The following is a 16,116-nucleotide window of genomic DNA, read 5'->3' on the forward strand; positions in this document are numbered from 1 at the left end:
AGTTTCTCCGGGGCTCGTACAGCCCCGGCGGGCGGGGGGGGGGGGAGGGTGAGGAGGGAGGGAGGGTGAGGGTGAGGGGGGAGAGTGTGTAGCTGACGGTGGTTGGGTGTACAGACGGGAAGGCGGTTTATGCTGAACTGAAGCGCGCCTCCATGCGAAGCCGCCGCCGCCGCCGCCGGGAGCAAACGCTCGAGCCGCCGCTGCCCGTTACCCCGGGCTCCGCTCGAGCCGCCGCTGCCCGTTACCCCGGGCTCCGCTCGAGCCGCCGGCAGAGGCGAGGCGGGAACCCTGGGCAGCCCAGCCCAGCCCAGCCCAGCCTGCGCGCGCCGCCAACCGTCTCCCTCAGCCGGCGCTCGCCGACCGCACCGGTCCTCTCTCCCCCACCCCCCGTCCGTCCGTCCGTCCCAGTCGCCTCCGGTACTCCACAAGCACCGCCTCCTCCTCACAGCGAGAGAGAGAGAGAGAGGAATAAACACCCTCTGTGTACTGCTGTGCCCACAACGGCTTTTAGCTGTCAGCACCTCCGTGAAAGAGCCTCGGCTCAGCGGCGGTGTTGGTTGCGGTCAGTAGTTGTTATTGTTGCCGCCGCTTTATTCTGAACGGACTTGTCAAACCTGTCACGAAAGCAGCGCTCGGGGCGGTGGGGGAGAGAGGAGAGAGAGAGAGAGGCGGGAGGGAGGGAGGGAGGGAGGGGGAGAGGGGGGACTGGGAAACGCCGCTCCGGAATCCGGCTCCCACACTTGGCAGCAACCGGTGGTGCGCGCGCAGCCTCCCCGTCTGGGCCAGACGTCATGAGGCTGGAGGGAAGGACCACCGTGATTGGCTCCTGCCCTCAGTGTTGCCGGGTTGGGGCTGGTTCCCGCCCAATTGGGCGTGTTTTGCGTTGTATTGGGCGGGGTGGGGGGGGGAAAAAACGGCTCCGGACGGACGGGGGGGGGGCTGCTTCATTTTAAAAAAAATTAATTTAAACCCGTAAAACGTGCCCCCCCACCCCCACACCCGCCCACCCCTTTGAAGGCCTTTTTTTTAAAAAAAAACCCACAAGTTTCCAAAGCACTGACCTAAATCTGTAGGAGGAGCGCATAATATTGGGCTACTTTTGGGCGAGCATTCGGTTGACTTTGGGCCAGAAACCTGACAAAAACCCTGTGTGTACTTCAGTGAGGATGGGCTCAGGTTTCTGTGCATATACAGCTGGGGGGGGGGGGGGGGCAAGAGGAGGAAAGGGGGTGAGAGAGAGAGAGGGAGGGAGGGAGGGAGGAGTGTAATGGTGAATGGAGTGGGGGAGAGGAGATGGGGCGCGTGTTAATAAGGTGGAGAGAGCGAGACAGAGAGGAGGAGGAAGATGGAAGGAGGAGGAGGAGGAGGGAGGACGAAGACAGTGATATCGAGGCGGGGTCGACGACATCAGTGCTACTGTCGATATCGGGACAGAAGTTTTCCGGTGGCCGTTTGTGTTGATTTCTGAAACAAAAGCCGCCCACTTTATTTTACCCACCGCAGCCTCAGGGGCTGCTGTTCTCCTGTCGAAGGGATCGCCTCGGGAGACCGGCAGCAGATTGGGCTGATGCTAAGCATTGCCTGTTTTATATATATATATATATATAAAAGGGACTGTTTGATTGGATCGAAGAAAATACAATTCTTGATTTGACATTTTGATTCTAAAAAAAGGAAAAGGTTTTCCTCCCAGGTCAATCCATGTCGGAGGGTAAAATATGTATTTGAAGGCCTTATGAATGAACGTCGTGTGGATTTTGTGATGCTGGTCTTAATACTCTAGCACAACCTAGTTTATTTCACTGGCTCGGATTTTTTCACTGACTTGTATTTTACTACTGCACTGAGGCAAACATTAGCGTTGTTGGTAATAATAATAATAATCCTTACATTTGATATAGCGCTTTTCACGTCGGGAGGACGTCCCAAAGCGCTTCACAGAACGCACTGTAAAGTGAATTGACTGTATATTTGTGGGCGAACGCGGCAGCCAATTGCGCACAGCAATGTCCCACAAACAGTCGTAGATTGAAAATGACCAATTTATTATTGTTTTTGTTTTGGAGGGATTATTATTAGGCTCTGTGTGGAGTAAGGAAACTTGCCCAAGGTTTCGCCCTCTGCCTGGAATTGAACTCAGGTCTCTCACTTGCAAAGCGAGTGCTCTAACCACTGAGCTAAAGGACTCCACAGTCCTGGTAGATGGTTGTGGGTTCAAGGTCCACCTTAGGACTCTGTGGACTAGTCCAGTGCAGGGCTTAAGGTGTGGTGCACTGTTGGAGGTCCCGTCCTTCAGAGGAGATATTAAGGTCCTGTTTGTCTGTTCAGGTAGACTTTCAAGTTCCCATAGCACTATGTGTATCCTAGTTTCCTGGCCATCAATCACCAAATAATACCAGTCATTCATTTCTTGGTTGTTTGTGGGATATTAATATGCACAAATTGGCTGCCGTGTTTGCCTACAAAATACACAGTCACTACACTTTAAAATAAAAGTTCCAATTGGATGCTATGTTCGTCCACAAAACACACAGTCACTCCACTTCACAGTATATCCTGTGCAGTACTTTGGAACATCCTCCCAATGTCAAAGATGCTATATCCAATGGAAGCATTTTAAGGATTGTTCTTATTGAAATCCTGTGACGGACTTTGAGATGTTCTTCTAATGTAAAAGGTGCAAGAATTATTATTATTATTAACACCTACCTGTTTCATGTCATTTAACTACCATCAGTCGGTGAGCATTCAGCTTTCCTACTCCCATAAGAACCTCATCTTAGAGTCCTTCCGCCTTGTACTCTCCACCTTCAAAACAAGACTTAAACCTTTCTATTCAACCATGCTTTTGGCCACCTCTCCCTTCCCCAGCTCAGGCTCTGAGTCAATTATGTGAAGCGCTTTGAGATGTTTTCCCAATGTCAAAAGTGCTATATAAATGTAAACTATTGTAGCTGAAGAGGTAACATTTATGATCGGTGAGTGTGACGAACCTTGTAGATCCATTTCAACATATAGACCTGAGTTCATTTTTAAAATGAGTCAGACTTGACAGCTGCATTATTAATAATGGAATAATTGTATTCAATTCAATATTAATAATGAGTAGCCAAAAATCTATTCAGGTAGCCTTGATAGCAGTAACTTTTTTTCTTTGTCTTGTCTACTAAACTGATTGGGCAAGCGAAGGCAAGTTAATGAAGTGGTTTTTCCACTGTCACTTTTTTTAAAAAACTCCCCAATGAAATGAGAGATGAAAAGAAAACTTGTAACATGTTTGGGAGTGGCGTAGACAGCTTGTCACTCTAGCAACAACTATTCATTTGACTACCCCAAAAGACGACAAGGTAAATTAGATCCTTCCTGTTGTAGTATTTCCCAATTATATACCATTTTAGTCTGTCTCTGAACTCAGTTACAAATATCAGCATTCTGCATTTCTCATCTCTGCCAAGTATTACATTCAATTAGTGGACACTCCTTGCCAGTACATTCTATGTCTAATTTTTGCCTTTTTTCTTCCCTGCTGTGTTCTCACCAGTATGATATTGCTTCTCAGCTGGAGGGACACATTTTGAAGAGTATGCAGAGTGAAAGGCAGTCTCAACCCAGCAAGCAGAGTTGTAACCAACAGCATCACATCTCGGCTTGTTTCAGTACCTGTTGGCAGTAAGTGTTTTGAGTGTAGACAAGATCTGGCTGGCCTCACTGAAAAAACTCTTAATATTATTAATAATGAATATGCATTTTATGGATTAGGATAGATTTCCCTTGGCAATTTTCTCTTCCCACAACCATGCACTAGTCCAATTCTTAAAATTTATACAGCACAACAGCGTATGTCTCAGTTGTTCTGAGGCCCACTGGTACAATCAAGGCCCCCTTTAGGGAATTATATACAATAGTACAGTTTAATGGAGGTGCTCCAAACACAACAACAATTTGCACTTATAAAGCGCCCCTCACGTAGTGTAGCGTCCCAGAGGACTTTGAGGGGGTGGGGGGTGCTCCACATTAAACTCTTCCCCCTAAATGTCACAAGCATCCACACTTGCAAAATTTAAAAAATATAATTTGCAGATGATCCTACAACAAGAGCAACTTGCATTTATATAGCGCAAACTAAAAATGGAGAAAAGAGGGGCAAGGCAAAGGGATTGAAGAAGAGTTCCATAGCTTCGGGGCGTAGTAGCTGAAAGAATGGCTGAAGCTGGTGGATTGCAAGGTCTGGAAGACAAGGAGGAGGCCGGAGATAGTTGAGTGGAGGCAGCGGGTAGCAGTGTACAGAGACAGCAGTTTGGAGAGATACAGGGGTGCTACTGCTGTTGCCTTCTCAAAGCATAAAAAACACTCTGACTTTTGTGCCAGAATCATCAGAGGTTGACCACCGAAGTAAGTTAAGTTGTGAAGAAAGAATTGCTTCTACCAAATCTGGGAAGATTATCAAACTTCCCAAGTATGTTGCAGAATCCTAAGGGAGCACAAGGTAGTAAACTAAACACAAGTATATCACACAGTTGGAGATAAGAAAACAAAAACAATAACATACTGTGATTACACATTAACATTGGAAACAATAAATCTCATTTTCATCACTGGATACCAGTATCATCACCAATTTATTGCTTTTCTCTAAGAAATAACTCAATACACCAATAGAGATGCAAAATAATGAGGGAGAGGAGAGAAGCATCGAAATTAGGTTATAAATTAGAAATGTCAACATAGACTAACATAAAGTGAGCAAACAATTGGCACATAAAGCTGATAAATGTATTTGTTTAAACAAAACTCAAATACTCAGATGCTGGAAATCTGAAACAAAAACAGAACTCGCTGGGAACACCCAGCAGGTCAGGTAGTATTTATGGAGAAAGGAAAGTGAATCAATGTGTCGGGTCCAAAACCCTTCGGCAGAAACGTTGACTCACTTTCCTTTCTCCACAGATGCTGCCTGACCTGCTGAGTGTTCCCAGCGACTTCTGTTTTTGTTTCTGTATTTGTTTGCCTGACAACATGCTATGTGATCACCCTCAGACTGATGGTCATGATTACCCATTTAACCCTGTACAACTAACATTTGTATTGCTGATCATCGAATCCAGGCCTTTACAATTGATAATGTTATGCTGCTTACATTATGATATATATTTTACTGAGTGTGTTGAGGTGATGTTGTAAAGCAAAGCTTGTGTGATCTAAGCAACACAACCAAACACTAACGTACAATGCAGATATGGAACAAGGATAGCAGCAATTAACATGTAAAAGCTTGTCTTCAAATTCATATAAAATTTTACATTCACAGAGTAAAACCTTTTTCTGTTCAGCTTTTCTATTAGATTGCAATTCGGCACACTGATTGCAGTCAATGACTTCTTTCAGTAAAGAAAATCCTGCAATTTTAAATCCTTTTGTTTCCATTTTACCTGAGAGAGGGTTCAATTTATCAGATATGCAAAGCATTGATAACTTATTGAATGGCATGAATTGGGAAAAATGTCTAACCCACACCTATCATCTATGGGGTCCTGAAATTAATCATGCACATTAAAGTTCATTGCTCCAGTATGTCATGGCCTGTGTTATAGTACTGCATGTTTTGGGTTCATGATGGTTAAGATCACAAACTCAATAATGGCTTCCTTTCATAGCTTCAAATACTTTAAAAAGCCTCAAAGTTTCTTATATGGTATTCAAGTACAATGTGGTTATAGATATGCAGTATTTTCCTCATTAACCAATGCAGCTTAAAAGTCAATGAAGAGAATTTAACAATGAATAACCATTGTATTTATCCATACAAGTACTAACCCATAAAATACAAATGACTAACAGTTTTGTTTTGATCATAGACTAAAATAAAAGAAGTTTAAAAAAACTTTATTCTGGCTGTAGCTCATGTATACCTTTAACTCTATCTCTGAAAGTTTACTTTTAGTATACAAATTAACATTTCTTTGGGGACTGGTAATTAAAATGTCTCAAAGGTTCTACTTGAAAGACCTGAAGACACCTATATCAAAGGCAGGGACAGAGTACTAGTGCACATCTGAGTGTGCTGCCCATGCAGCAAACATGCCAGGCATCTGTAAGCTTTAACGTTGCACACACATTTTCACAAAAAGTTTTTGATGGAGCATTGATCTTGAAGGATTTTACAGTTGTGTGTCTCACTGAGGTGAACTAATTATAATAACTCGAAAAGCACTCCTTTCAATGATCAAACCATCACAAATCTACATGTCTTTTTATGTTAGTTGGTGATGTAATAGCCAAAACTGATCCAGGAGTTAGTAATCCCATATTATGAGGGAGCAGAAATAACATTAACGGTTGATGTAATCACTAAAGGAAACTAGGTTAACGACTGAGCAATCCTTTCAGTCTTACCTACGTGACTTTCCCCCATACCCCTGTAGCTTACTCCCTTTTAGGTATTTATCTCATTCACTTTTAAAAGATAATACGGATTTCACCTCAACCACCACTCCTGGCAGGGCATCCATTATAATAATAATAATAATAATAATAATAATCCTTGCATTTGATATAGCGCTTTTCACGTCGGGAGGACGTCCCAAAGCGCTTCACAGAACACACTGTAAAGTGAATTGACTGTATATTTGTGGGCGAACGCGGCAGCCAATTGCGCACAGCAATGTCCCACAAACAGTCGTAGATTGAAAATGACCAATTTATTATTGTTTTGTTTTTGGAGGGATTATTATTAGGCGTGTTATTATCCAACTATTCAAGAAAAAAAATTCTACAAACCTCCCCATTTGCTTAATTTTAATGACCTCTATCAAGTCACCCCTCAACCTTCTTTGTTCCAACCAAAACGTCCCAGTTCCTCCAGTCTCTGCTCATAGACTAAACTACTGATCCCTGGTATCATCCTAATAAACCTCTCCTGCAATACTGCCTCGACCACTTTTCTAAAGTGGGTGACCGAAACGGGACACAATATTCTCACTGTAGTCTTAACTAATAATTTATACAAATTTAACATTATTTCTTTAATGTATATTATTTTCCCCTGTTTATAAAACCTAGGATTGTACTTACATAATCCTTATGGCCAAAACCTTTTTGTCAGACTTTGCAAAATGGAATTTTACCTCCTGAATCATGGCTTCGTAAATTAACTTTAGCTTTAACAGATCCATATGCAATAAAATCAGGTTCACCATGCCCTGTGTGTCTGCACCATTCTCACCTCTTTTACTATTGCTCTTAACCATTCAGTTCTAGTTACTTTTTTTCCTCAATGTGAAGTTAACAATTTATCCAAACTTAGTTTGGGTAAATTTAGAGTTTCCAAAATTGCGTTGAAGAGCAGACTATTTCCAAACTACATTAAAACAACTATAAGTCTGTCATCTCAGTAAATCCATCAATTTATTATCCTTCAGTTCAAAATTCAGCTTCAACATTTTGGCTTTGGATGACCTAAGGAACAGGCGATTATGACAGAGACAAAAATGTATGATCAAGAACATGAGATAATGATAATACTCATCCTTTCATTTGATATAGCGCCTTATCCAGCACCTTAGGACATCCTCCCGATGTGAAAGGCGCTATACAATTGTAATCTTGTTGTTATCACATTGCTAAGACGTTTCAAAGTGCTTCACAGAATGCACCCTAAAGTGAATTGACTGTATACTTTGTGGGCGAAACTTATTATTATGACAGAGGCAGGGATGTTATGATCAGAGACAGGGACTGTTTAAATTGTCACTGATATATGAACTAAGAACAGGAAGGATAACAAAAAAAAACTGGAAGAGTAGAAATAGGGTGCAAATCAAAATATACTATCCTTGGGATGAAGTAGTCAAATAATCAAGAAGGCGTACTCTCTTGTTCATTTAAAAGGGTTATTTAGTATATCTGGTACCGTCTGAGGGTTGAATTCTACATGACAATGACATTAGATATCCACCACAATACACAAATCCCCTTTGAGTAAGAAATTAATGTCAGTGACAATGTACAACATAAATTTACCCAGCCTATCATCAAATACAAGTATATCCTTGAGCTATAAAAGTTAACCTGTCAACATCCAGGACTAGATTACCCTCCAGAAAGAATTGCCGACTGAAATGAATGACTTACCATTAAAGGATGAAGTCAATACGGGACCATCAGGTAGCATTCTCTGTATAGCACTAGTGTTAAGGACCTCAGCAGACTTAAATAAGAGAGAGAAACAGGTTGAAACTTCTGAGTGTAACTCCCAATTCTCTGTCCAAGAACAAGGAACTTTAAAATGGGAAGTGCCGCTGTGCATTGAAAAGGGAATTAAACCCGTTAATTGCATTTTAATTGCCAAGTGTTTGTTAATGATTGAATTCCCTATTACTACCAAATGTCTTTTCTAGGATATGTTTAAACGTTTTCTCTGCAGTTGTATTGCTGTGATGTATCACAGAAGGGTGGTTCAAAACTGATAAAGTATTTGAATTCCTATTTGATTTGGGTGCATTTTTCATTCTGTGATTACTTTGCTTTTCACACACATTTTGGGAGCAATGTTAGTGGCTTGAATCTCCTAAAGGAAAAGGAGAGGAGAATAGACAGATTGTTGGCGTAGGCTCCTTGGGCTTGGAATTTACAGACATGGGTGTCAATCACTTCTATAACTAAGGCGCATGCGCATGCACCATTTTAGGCGTCCAGACATAAGTAATTTAATTAGCAATGATTTAGCTAAGGACTACTAAATGACAATGGTGCTGCCAGAAGCTTTGTGAATAGCTTCAACCTTTCATTTTATGCCACCGAGCCATTCCTAGCACCAGCTGAGAACTCTGACTGTTAACCAGGCACCAGCTTGCTGGTTCATTGAACAGATTAGCGAGACAGTTGTTCAGAACCGAAGCCAGATTCATCTGTTTTGGCAGAAATTAGCAGAAATAATGGAGCGGCAGCAACAACTTAATAGCTGCCATACCCAGGTGCAATAGGTGATAGATTCAGCTTTCAAATTGTCATCCTTCAAGGCTATTTGTGGGACATTGCTGTGGTCAAATTAACTGACAAATTTGCCTGCAAACACATAGTCACTGCACTTTACATTACATTTACTCCTGTGAAGCATTTTGAGATGTTTCAATAACGTGATAATGTTTCGATAATGTGATAAGGCACTCTATCAAATGCAAGGATTATTATTATAACAACAACTAGCATTTATATAGCGTCCTCCACGCTGGGCGGCATCTCAGAGCGCTTAATAATGGCGAAGCCTGACGCTGAGCCAGGGAGGGGATAGGTGACCGTAGGACGGTTGGAGAGGAAGATCTTCAGGTGCGACCTGAAAATGGGGAAGAAGGGGGCGATGTGGCTAAGGGGTTGAGGGAGGGAGTTCCAAATTTTCAGGGTGTAGTGGCTGAAGGCATGGCCGCCAATGGTGGAGCGGAGGATTTGGGGAGGAGGCCGGACCCAGTAGAGCGGAGGCAGCGGGTACTGCTTTGGGGAGAGAGGAGGTAAGAGAGATACGGGGGGTGCCAAGGAATGGAGGGATTTAAACACTAGAGTGAGGATCTTGAAGTCGATCCGTTCTGTGACAGTGAGCCAGTGGAGTTTGGCGAGGACTGGAGTAATCAGGGTACGAAGTTTGATGCGGGTGAGAATGTGGGCGGCAGAGTTTTGAATGAGCTGAATTTTGTGAATAGTGGAGGAGGGGAGATCAGCGAGGAGAGCATTAGAGTAGTCCAGCCGAGAGGTGACAAAGGCGTGGACAAGAGTTTCAGCAGCTTTTGGGGTGAGGTATTGCCGGAGACGGGCAATGTGGAGGAGGTGGAAGGAAGTGGTGCTGGTCAGGGACCGGATGTGGGAAAGGATGGATAATTGGGGATCGAACCTGATGCCTAAGTTGCGCACGGGTTTGGAGAGTTTAAGGACAGGTCGGGTAGGATGAGGAGGTCAAAACCATGGGACAGAAGACATCGACGGGAGCCAAAGGCTATAGCTTCCATCTTGTTGACGTTTAACTGCAGAAAATTTGTGCTCATCCAGCTCTTGATGTCCAACAGACAAGCTCACAGAACATCAAAGGACTGGGGGTCGCAGCCGGAGGTGGAAAAGTAGAGTTGTGTGTCATCCGCATACATGTGGAAGTTAACCCCGTGTCTGCAGATGACATCACCAAGAAGGAGCATATAAATGAGGAAGAGAAGGGGGCCAAAGATAGATCCTTGGGGTACCCGGCAGGTGACCGGGTGGAAGCGAGAAGGAAAGCCAATTGCAGAAATGTAGTGCTGGCAATTTGTAAGGTAGGACTCGAACCAAGCGAGTGCGATCCCACTGAGGTGGATGATGGAGGAAAGGCGGTAGAGGAGGATGGCGTGATCGACTGTGTCGAATGCGGCAGAGAGGTCCAGGAGGACGAGGAGGCAGAAGGAGCCCTGGTCACAGATAAAGAGGATATCATTTGTGACTTTCACGAACGCCGTCTCTGTACTATGGGCAGGGCAGAAATCAGACTGGAGGGGTTCAAGTAGTGTGTGGAGGTAGAGGTGTGCATCAAGTTGGTTGGCAACAACGAGTTCTAGAGCTTTGGCAGGTTTGAGATAGGGCGGTAGTGGCCGAGGTTGGAGGGATTGAGGGTAGGTTTTTTTAAGGAGTAGGGTGTATACAATACAAATTTACAACAACAACAAAATTACTTTTGTATAGCACCTTGCACATTGGGAGGTGGTCCAAGGCGCTGGACAGTCAGTGTTTCGGAACCGAGCTGGGGGTTGGGATTGGGGAGGGTGGAGGGCAGGGGGGGAAGCAGAGTGATCGAAAGCACGGTACAAGAGGAGGGTCTTGAGATGGGTCTTGAAGGAGGCAAGAGAGGGGGCGAGGCGGAGGGACTGCGGGATGGACAGCATCAGCCTCCAAAGCTGCACTCTCCACCTCTCAAAGCCAATCAGGAACCTCGGTGTTTTGTTCGACCCTGAGCTGTCCTTTCTTCCCCACATCCGCGCCACAACTGGCACCGCCTTCCACCACCTCCGGAATATCGCCAGACTACGGCACTACCTCACCCCTCACACTGATGAAACACTGGTCCACGCCTTTATCACCTCAAGGCTGGACTACATCGGCCTTCCCGGCACCTCCCTCCACAAGCTGCAGGTCATTCAGAACTCTGCAGCTCATGTACTGTCCCGCACCAGGCTTCGCGACCACATCACTCCCATCCTCGCTCACCTCCACTGGCTCCCCATCCCCCAGAGGATCGAATTCAAGATCCTCATCCTCACCTACAAGGCCATTTACGGCCTTGCTCCCTCCTACCTCTCCGGCCTACTATCCCCCTACTTACCTGCCCGTACCCTCCGTTCCTCTGGCTCCTGTCTGCTCCACACCCCCCGCCCTAACCGCCCTACCATCAGTAGCCGGGCTTTCAACCTTTCAGCCCCTAAGCTCTGGAACTCTATCCCCCAGTGCCTTCACCTTGCTTCCTCCCTTTCCTCCTTCAAGGCCGGTCTCAAGACCTTTCTCTTCAACCATGCCTTCACCTTCTCTCTCGACTCTCTACTCCCTCCTCGCTCCCTCCCTTCCCTCCGCTCACCCTGACCATTTCCCCCCTGGTCGGGTCCCGACCCAACTGTCCAGCGCCTTGGGACGTCCTCCCGATGTGAAAGTCGCTCTATAAATGCAATCTTGTTGTTGTTGTTGAGTTCCAGAGGGTGGGGCAGAGTGGCTAAAGTCCCACCCTCCAATGGTAAAGCAGACGAGGCGGGGGACATGCTGAGCAGAGGGAGCCGGCATGATGGTAGGTGGTTAGGAGGTCACAGAGGTAGGGGGCAGCAAGATCATGGAGGGCTTTAAAGGTGAGGACCAGGATCTTGAACTGTATCCTCTCTGTGATGGGAAGTTAGAGGAGTCAGGCAAGGATGGGGGTGATAGAATCACGGAGCCTGGTGCGGAAGAGGATACGGGTTGCCGAGTTTGGATGATCTGCATCCTATGGAAGGAGGAATTGGGGAGGCCAACAACAAGGAGTTTGCATAGTCAAGCCTCTATATTATGAATGCATGTATGAGGGTCTTGGCGGCTTGCGGTGCGAGACTGTGGCAGAGCCAGGCGATGTTGCGGAGGTGGGGGAAGGCAGAGCAGGTCATGGCACAGATGTGGGGTGGAAAGAATAGTTGAGGGTCAAACAAGCCGCCAAGGTTACATCTATATGGCACCTTTCACGTTGGGAGGATGTGCCAAAGTGTTTAACAAGAGCACAATTCCAGTACATTGTGCTATAGGAATCCAAATGGCATATGAAGAAGAATTTCATTCTTTTAATGTCCAAATGATCTGTCACTATCGCCAGAGGATAAAATATATCAATGCCAAATATTCAGGGGAATAATGCTTTCATTCTCTGAGCCTTGTATGTGCCAGATTTGTTACAATCTCTGGAATTCTTGCACAGTTAACTCTTGGTAAGATTATCCTACCGCACTATTACTATTAAAGTAGAATGTTTCTTTTTAAAAAGTACTATAAGCCTCAATTATGTGTGTTTTTCAATCATTTTAATTCTTAAACATTCATAAAGTTCTTTATTTTTAGTAAGAAAGTGTTCCAGCAAAGAGATCTGGTGATTCGGATCCACAATGTTTAACAGTTATATTTCAAGTTATGTTTGTTTGGGATGTTTAGAATTGGCTTGGATTTTGTTTAGAACTTGAAGTGCTTCACCAAGTCATTCCTGGAAACTGACCGGGGAGTGGGGGAGAAGTTAGGGAGGGAGGAAGAGAGAGGTGACGTAGGGAAAGTCAAAGAGGTAAGTTTTCTGAAGGTTTTTAAAGATGGATGGAGAGGTGGAGGATTTGGGAAAGACATTCCAGAGGGTAGGGGCATAGAAACTGAAGGCTTTTCTGCCAATGGTGTGGCAGAGGAGGTGAAGGATGCACAGCAGGTCTAAGGTGGCCGAGTGAAGGGGCAAACAGAAGAGTGAGGCTCACTGCAGCAGCATATGGAGGGTGTGGAAGGATTTGTATTGTTTTCCACTGCAACTATAATCCACTTCAGGAGCATAAACAGATATAGCTTTTAATCAGATGATGAGTTGCACACAAGGATAATAGAGGAAACGTTTAGATTTTTAAAATTGAGGTTAGGGTTAGGGTGACTGTTCTAGGAAGCTTTCTACTGATTACCAAATCAAATTGGAAAAATTGATGCTTTTTGCTGTATTCCTCACAAAATGGCAACTGAAAGAAGAAACCATGTGGCCATTGATAAGACAGATTCAAGAACTTGTGGAGCAAAGGGATGTAATAGAGGAGGAAGAAAGGTCTGATCCTGACCAGCTGGCAAGAGGACATTTATAAATGTAGCTGACAGAATTATTTATCATATTTCTGCCTTGCTTACAAGAGATTGCAAACCTATTCAAATGGCACACTCTTTTATTATGCCAGCACAAGCAAGTTTACTGTTTCACTAAACACTATTTCTACACAAAAATCAGAAAATATGTCAAATGTTCCTTCCCACACACATGCTCCTTGCAGCTGGTATGTAACCAGACCTAATAGTTCCTTACTGGATAGTAAATCACGATGGAAAGTCAGAGGAAGGAAGATACGAGCAGGTGTAAATGCAGGTGGTGTCAGTTCTGCAGGCACTACTTTAGCAGATGAGGGGTTATCTTTACCAGAAGTCACCAATGACTACTTTGTAGGTGATTGCAAGACATTTCTGGAATGCTTTGTGAACATACTGGTATACTGCTCCCCAAAGAGATATATTTCTGCCATTCTAGTCTAGGTGCTTGTACTCTGATAAAGCTGCAGTATGCTGCACCAAGACATTACACCTACTCAGATCATGATTAATGTTGCATGAAAATTGTATATTTCCCAACTTAATCAGCTCCTAGGATCAATTAAGTGACTTCAATGTATTTTCACATCTTCGCTAACCTCTGTTAGTCATGTGTACCATTCGATGGAAAATGACATCCTTATTTTTTAACTCATGAAATACATCCATCTTTCTGTAGTCGTTCTGCATGTCATCATTTTACGAACAGGAGGAAAATCTCTTGAAGTTTGCGTTGTGTGCTACATTTGCAATTGAATTTCAGATCCAACAATTATTACTCTGCTCTATTACCTCCCACACTTCTGAATTTCATCATCTGGTAATTATTTTGCCTTTGCACACAGAATAAAGAACAAATGACTATGAATGAATTTCAAGACAGTAACATTCCCACTTCTCTATTATATCATACTTAATTAATAATTTTCTATAAAAATATCAAATTTGTTAATAGAAATAATTCTGCCTATTTTAACATGAGTATTTCAATTTGTAGATTGCCAGTACATTTAATGCTTTCTGGTGAATAATCCTTTTATAGATGAGTTACAGACAACATTTCTTTAATTTGTAAATGACAAAAACCTTTTTGTAATATCAAACCTTTGCTTGATTTGATCACATAATTGAAAAAAACAATAATATGACCACATTATTGATGTCACTGGATAGCATTAGCAACACAATAAAAACACTAAAGTCATTAACAGCATGGTAGAATTGTGCCATAAGATTTATGTTCATTTCTACTAATGGAGGCAACAAGACCAGGTAAATCCTTATAGGGGAAATTACTTCTAGCAACCACCAATAACTCAAATACTTCTATCTTTCCAATAACATTATTTAGAAGTTTCTCTATTCAAACATTCAAGTTAGGTAGCTGGTTGAAAGATTTGGGTTGAGATCGTACAGGAGATCTCCAAGTCTTATGACCAGGTTCCCTGTTTATTAGTGGTGTTGGGCCCAATTTTACTTGTTTCAGGATCTTTGCCGAGCATTACTAGCACTACAAATAAAATACAAAATTACATTGTGAGGGAGGACATCCCAAGGCGCTAGACTATCAGGGATTTGGACCGAGCATGGGGGTTGGGATTAGGTAGGGTAGGAGGGTGGCTGAAGGCACAGCTGAAGAGGAGGGTCTTGAGATGTGCCTTGAAGGAGGCAAGGGAGGGGGGGAAGCAAAGGGAATGTGGGTGGAGTTCCAAATGGTGGGGGCAGAGAGGCTGAAGGCCCGAAAAGCAATGGCGGGGCAGGCCGAGCAGGGGATGTGCCGCAAGCCGCAGCCTGATGAGTGGAGGAGCAGACAGTTTGATATGGGGTTAGCAGGTCACGGAGGTAGGAAGGAGCAAGGTCCTGGAGGGCCTTAAAGAATTTTGAACTCTATTCTCTGGGGGATGGGGAGCCAGTGGAGCCTGGCAAGGATAGGGGTGATAGGGTCATGGAGCCTGGTGCAGGAGAGGACACAAGCTGCAGAGTCCTGGATGATCTGCAGCTTGTGGAGGGAATAGTTAGGAAGGCCGATAAGCAGGGAGTTGGCTAAGTTGAGCCTAGATGTGAACAACACATCCTTATATCCTTAGATGCTAATTTTCCCAAATACCCAGGAGCACATATTGTCATACTGCAGTGAAGCAAAGTAGATCTGTGCAGTTGTGAAACATCTGTGGACAGGCATGGTAATTTATTTAATGATTATTTAATAATAGTGTACGTCACATTCTCCTTAATGAAACACGGCATCCTAGGAGTATATTTTTTAATAATCCTTAATAATTTGATATCCACTTGCATGCTGGGAGGTCATCTAAAAATGCTTCACAGAATATACTGCAAAATGTAGTGACTGTTCATTTTGTAGGTGAACACAGCACAAGGCAATGTCCCACAAACAGCCATGAAGTGAGTAATTAATTTTATTTGGGGAATTGTTGGCCAGGATATCATGAAACACTCCTTTCTCTTTACAAATAGTGCCATGGGATCTTTAACATGGACCTGGACAAGCAGACAGGACCTTGGTTTGATGTGTCACCTAAAGGACAATACCTCCAACAATGGAACACCCCCTGAATTGGAGTGTCAGGTTGGATCTGTGAGTTCAGCTTTGCCATTGATGGGGCACAGGGGCAAGGAACGTGAAGCATGTCTGAGTTTGTTGAGTGGCGGGGATAAGCAGGAGAGGGAGGCTGGAGAAGGTCACAGAGGTAAGAAACTGGAAGGGCATTATGGATTTGTAGGTGTATGTGAACATCTTGACATCAATCCACAGGG

General features: G+C 44.0%; 1 long non-coding RNA gene across 1 annotated transcript; it reads left to right on the forward strand.

Annotated features, from left to right (window-relative positions):
• Positions 1-455: 455 nt before the first annotated feature.
• Positions 456-15,841, forward strand: LOC121848586. The gene is made up of 3 exons (XR_006084969.1): positions 456-562; positions 3,542-3,669; positions 15,817-15,841. It is a non-coding gene; the product is annotated as an uncharacterized LOC121848586 (long non-coding RNA).
• Positions 15,842-16,116: the final 275 nt, after the last annotated feature.

Source organism: Callorhinchus milii, unplaced genomic scaffold, assembly GCF_018977255.1.
Source record: "Callorhinchus milii isolate IMCB2004 unplaced genomic scaffold, IMCB_Cmil_1.0 Scaffold3, whole genome shotgun sequence".
In the NCBI taxonomy this organism is placed as follows: domain Eukaryota; kingdom Metazoa; phylum Chordata; class Chondrichthyes; order Chimaeriformes; family Callorhinchidae; genus Callorhinchus; species Callorhinchus milii.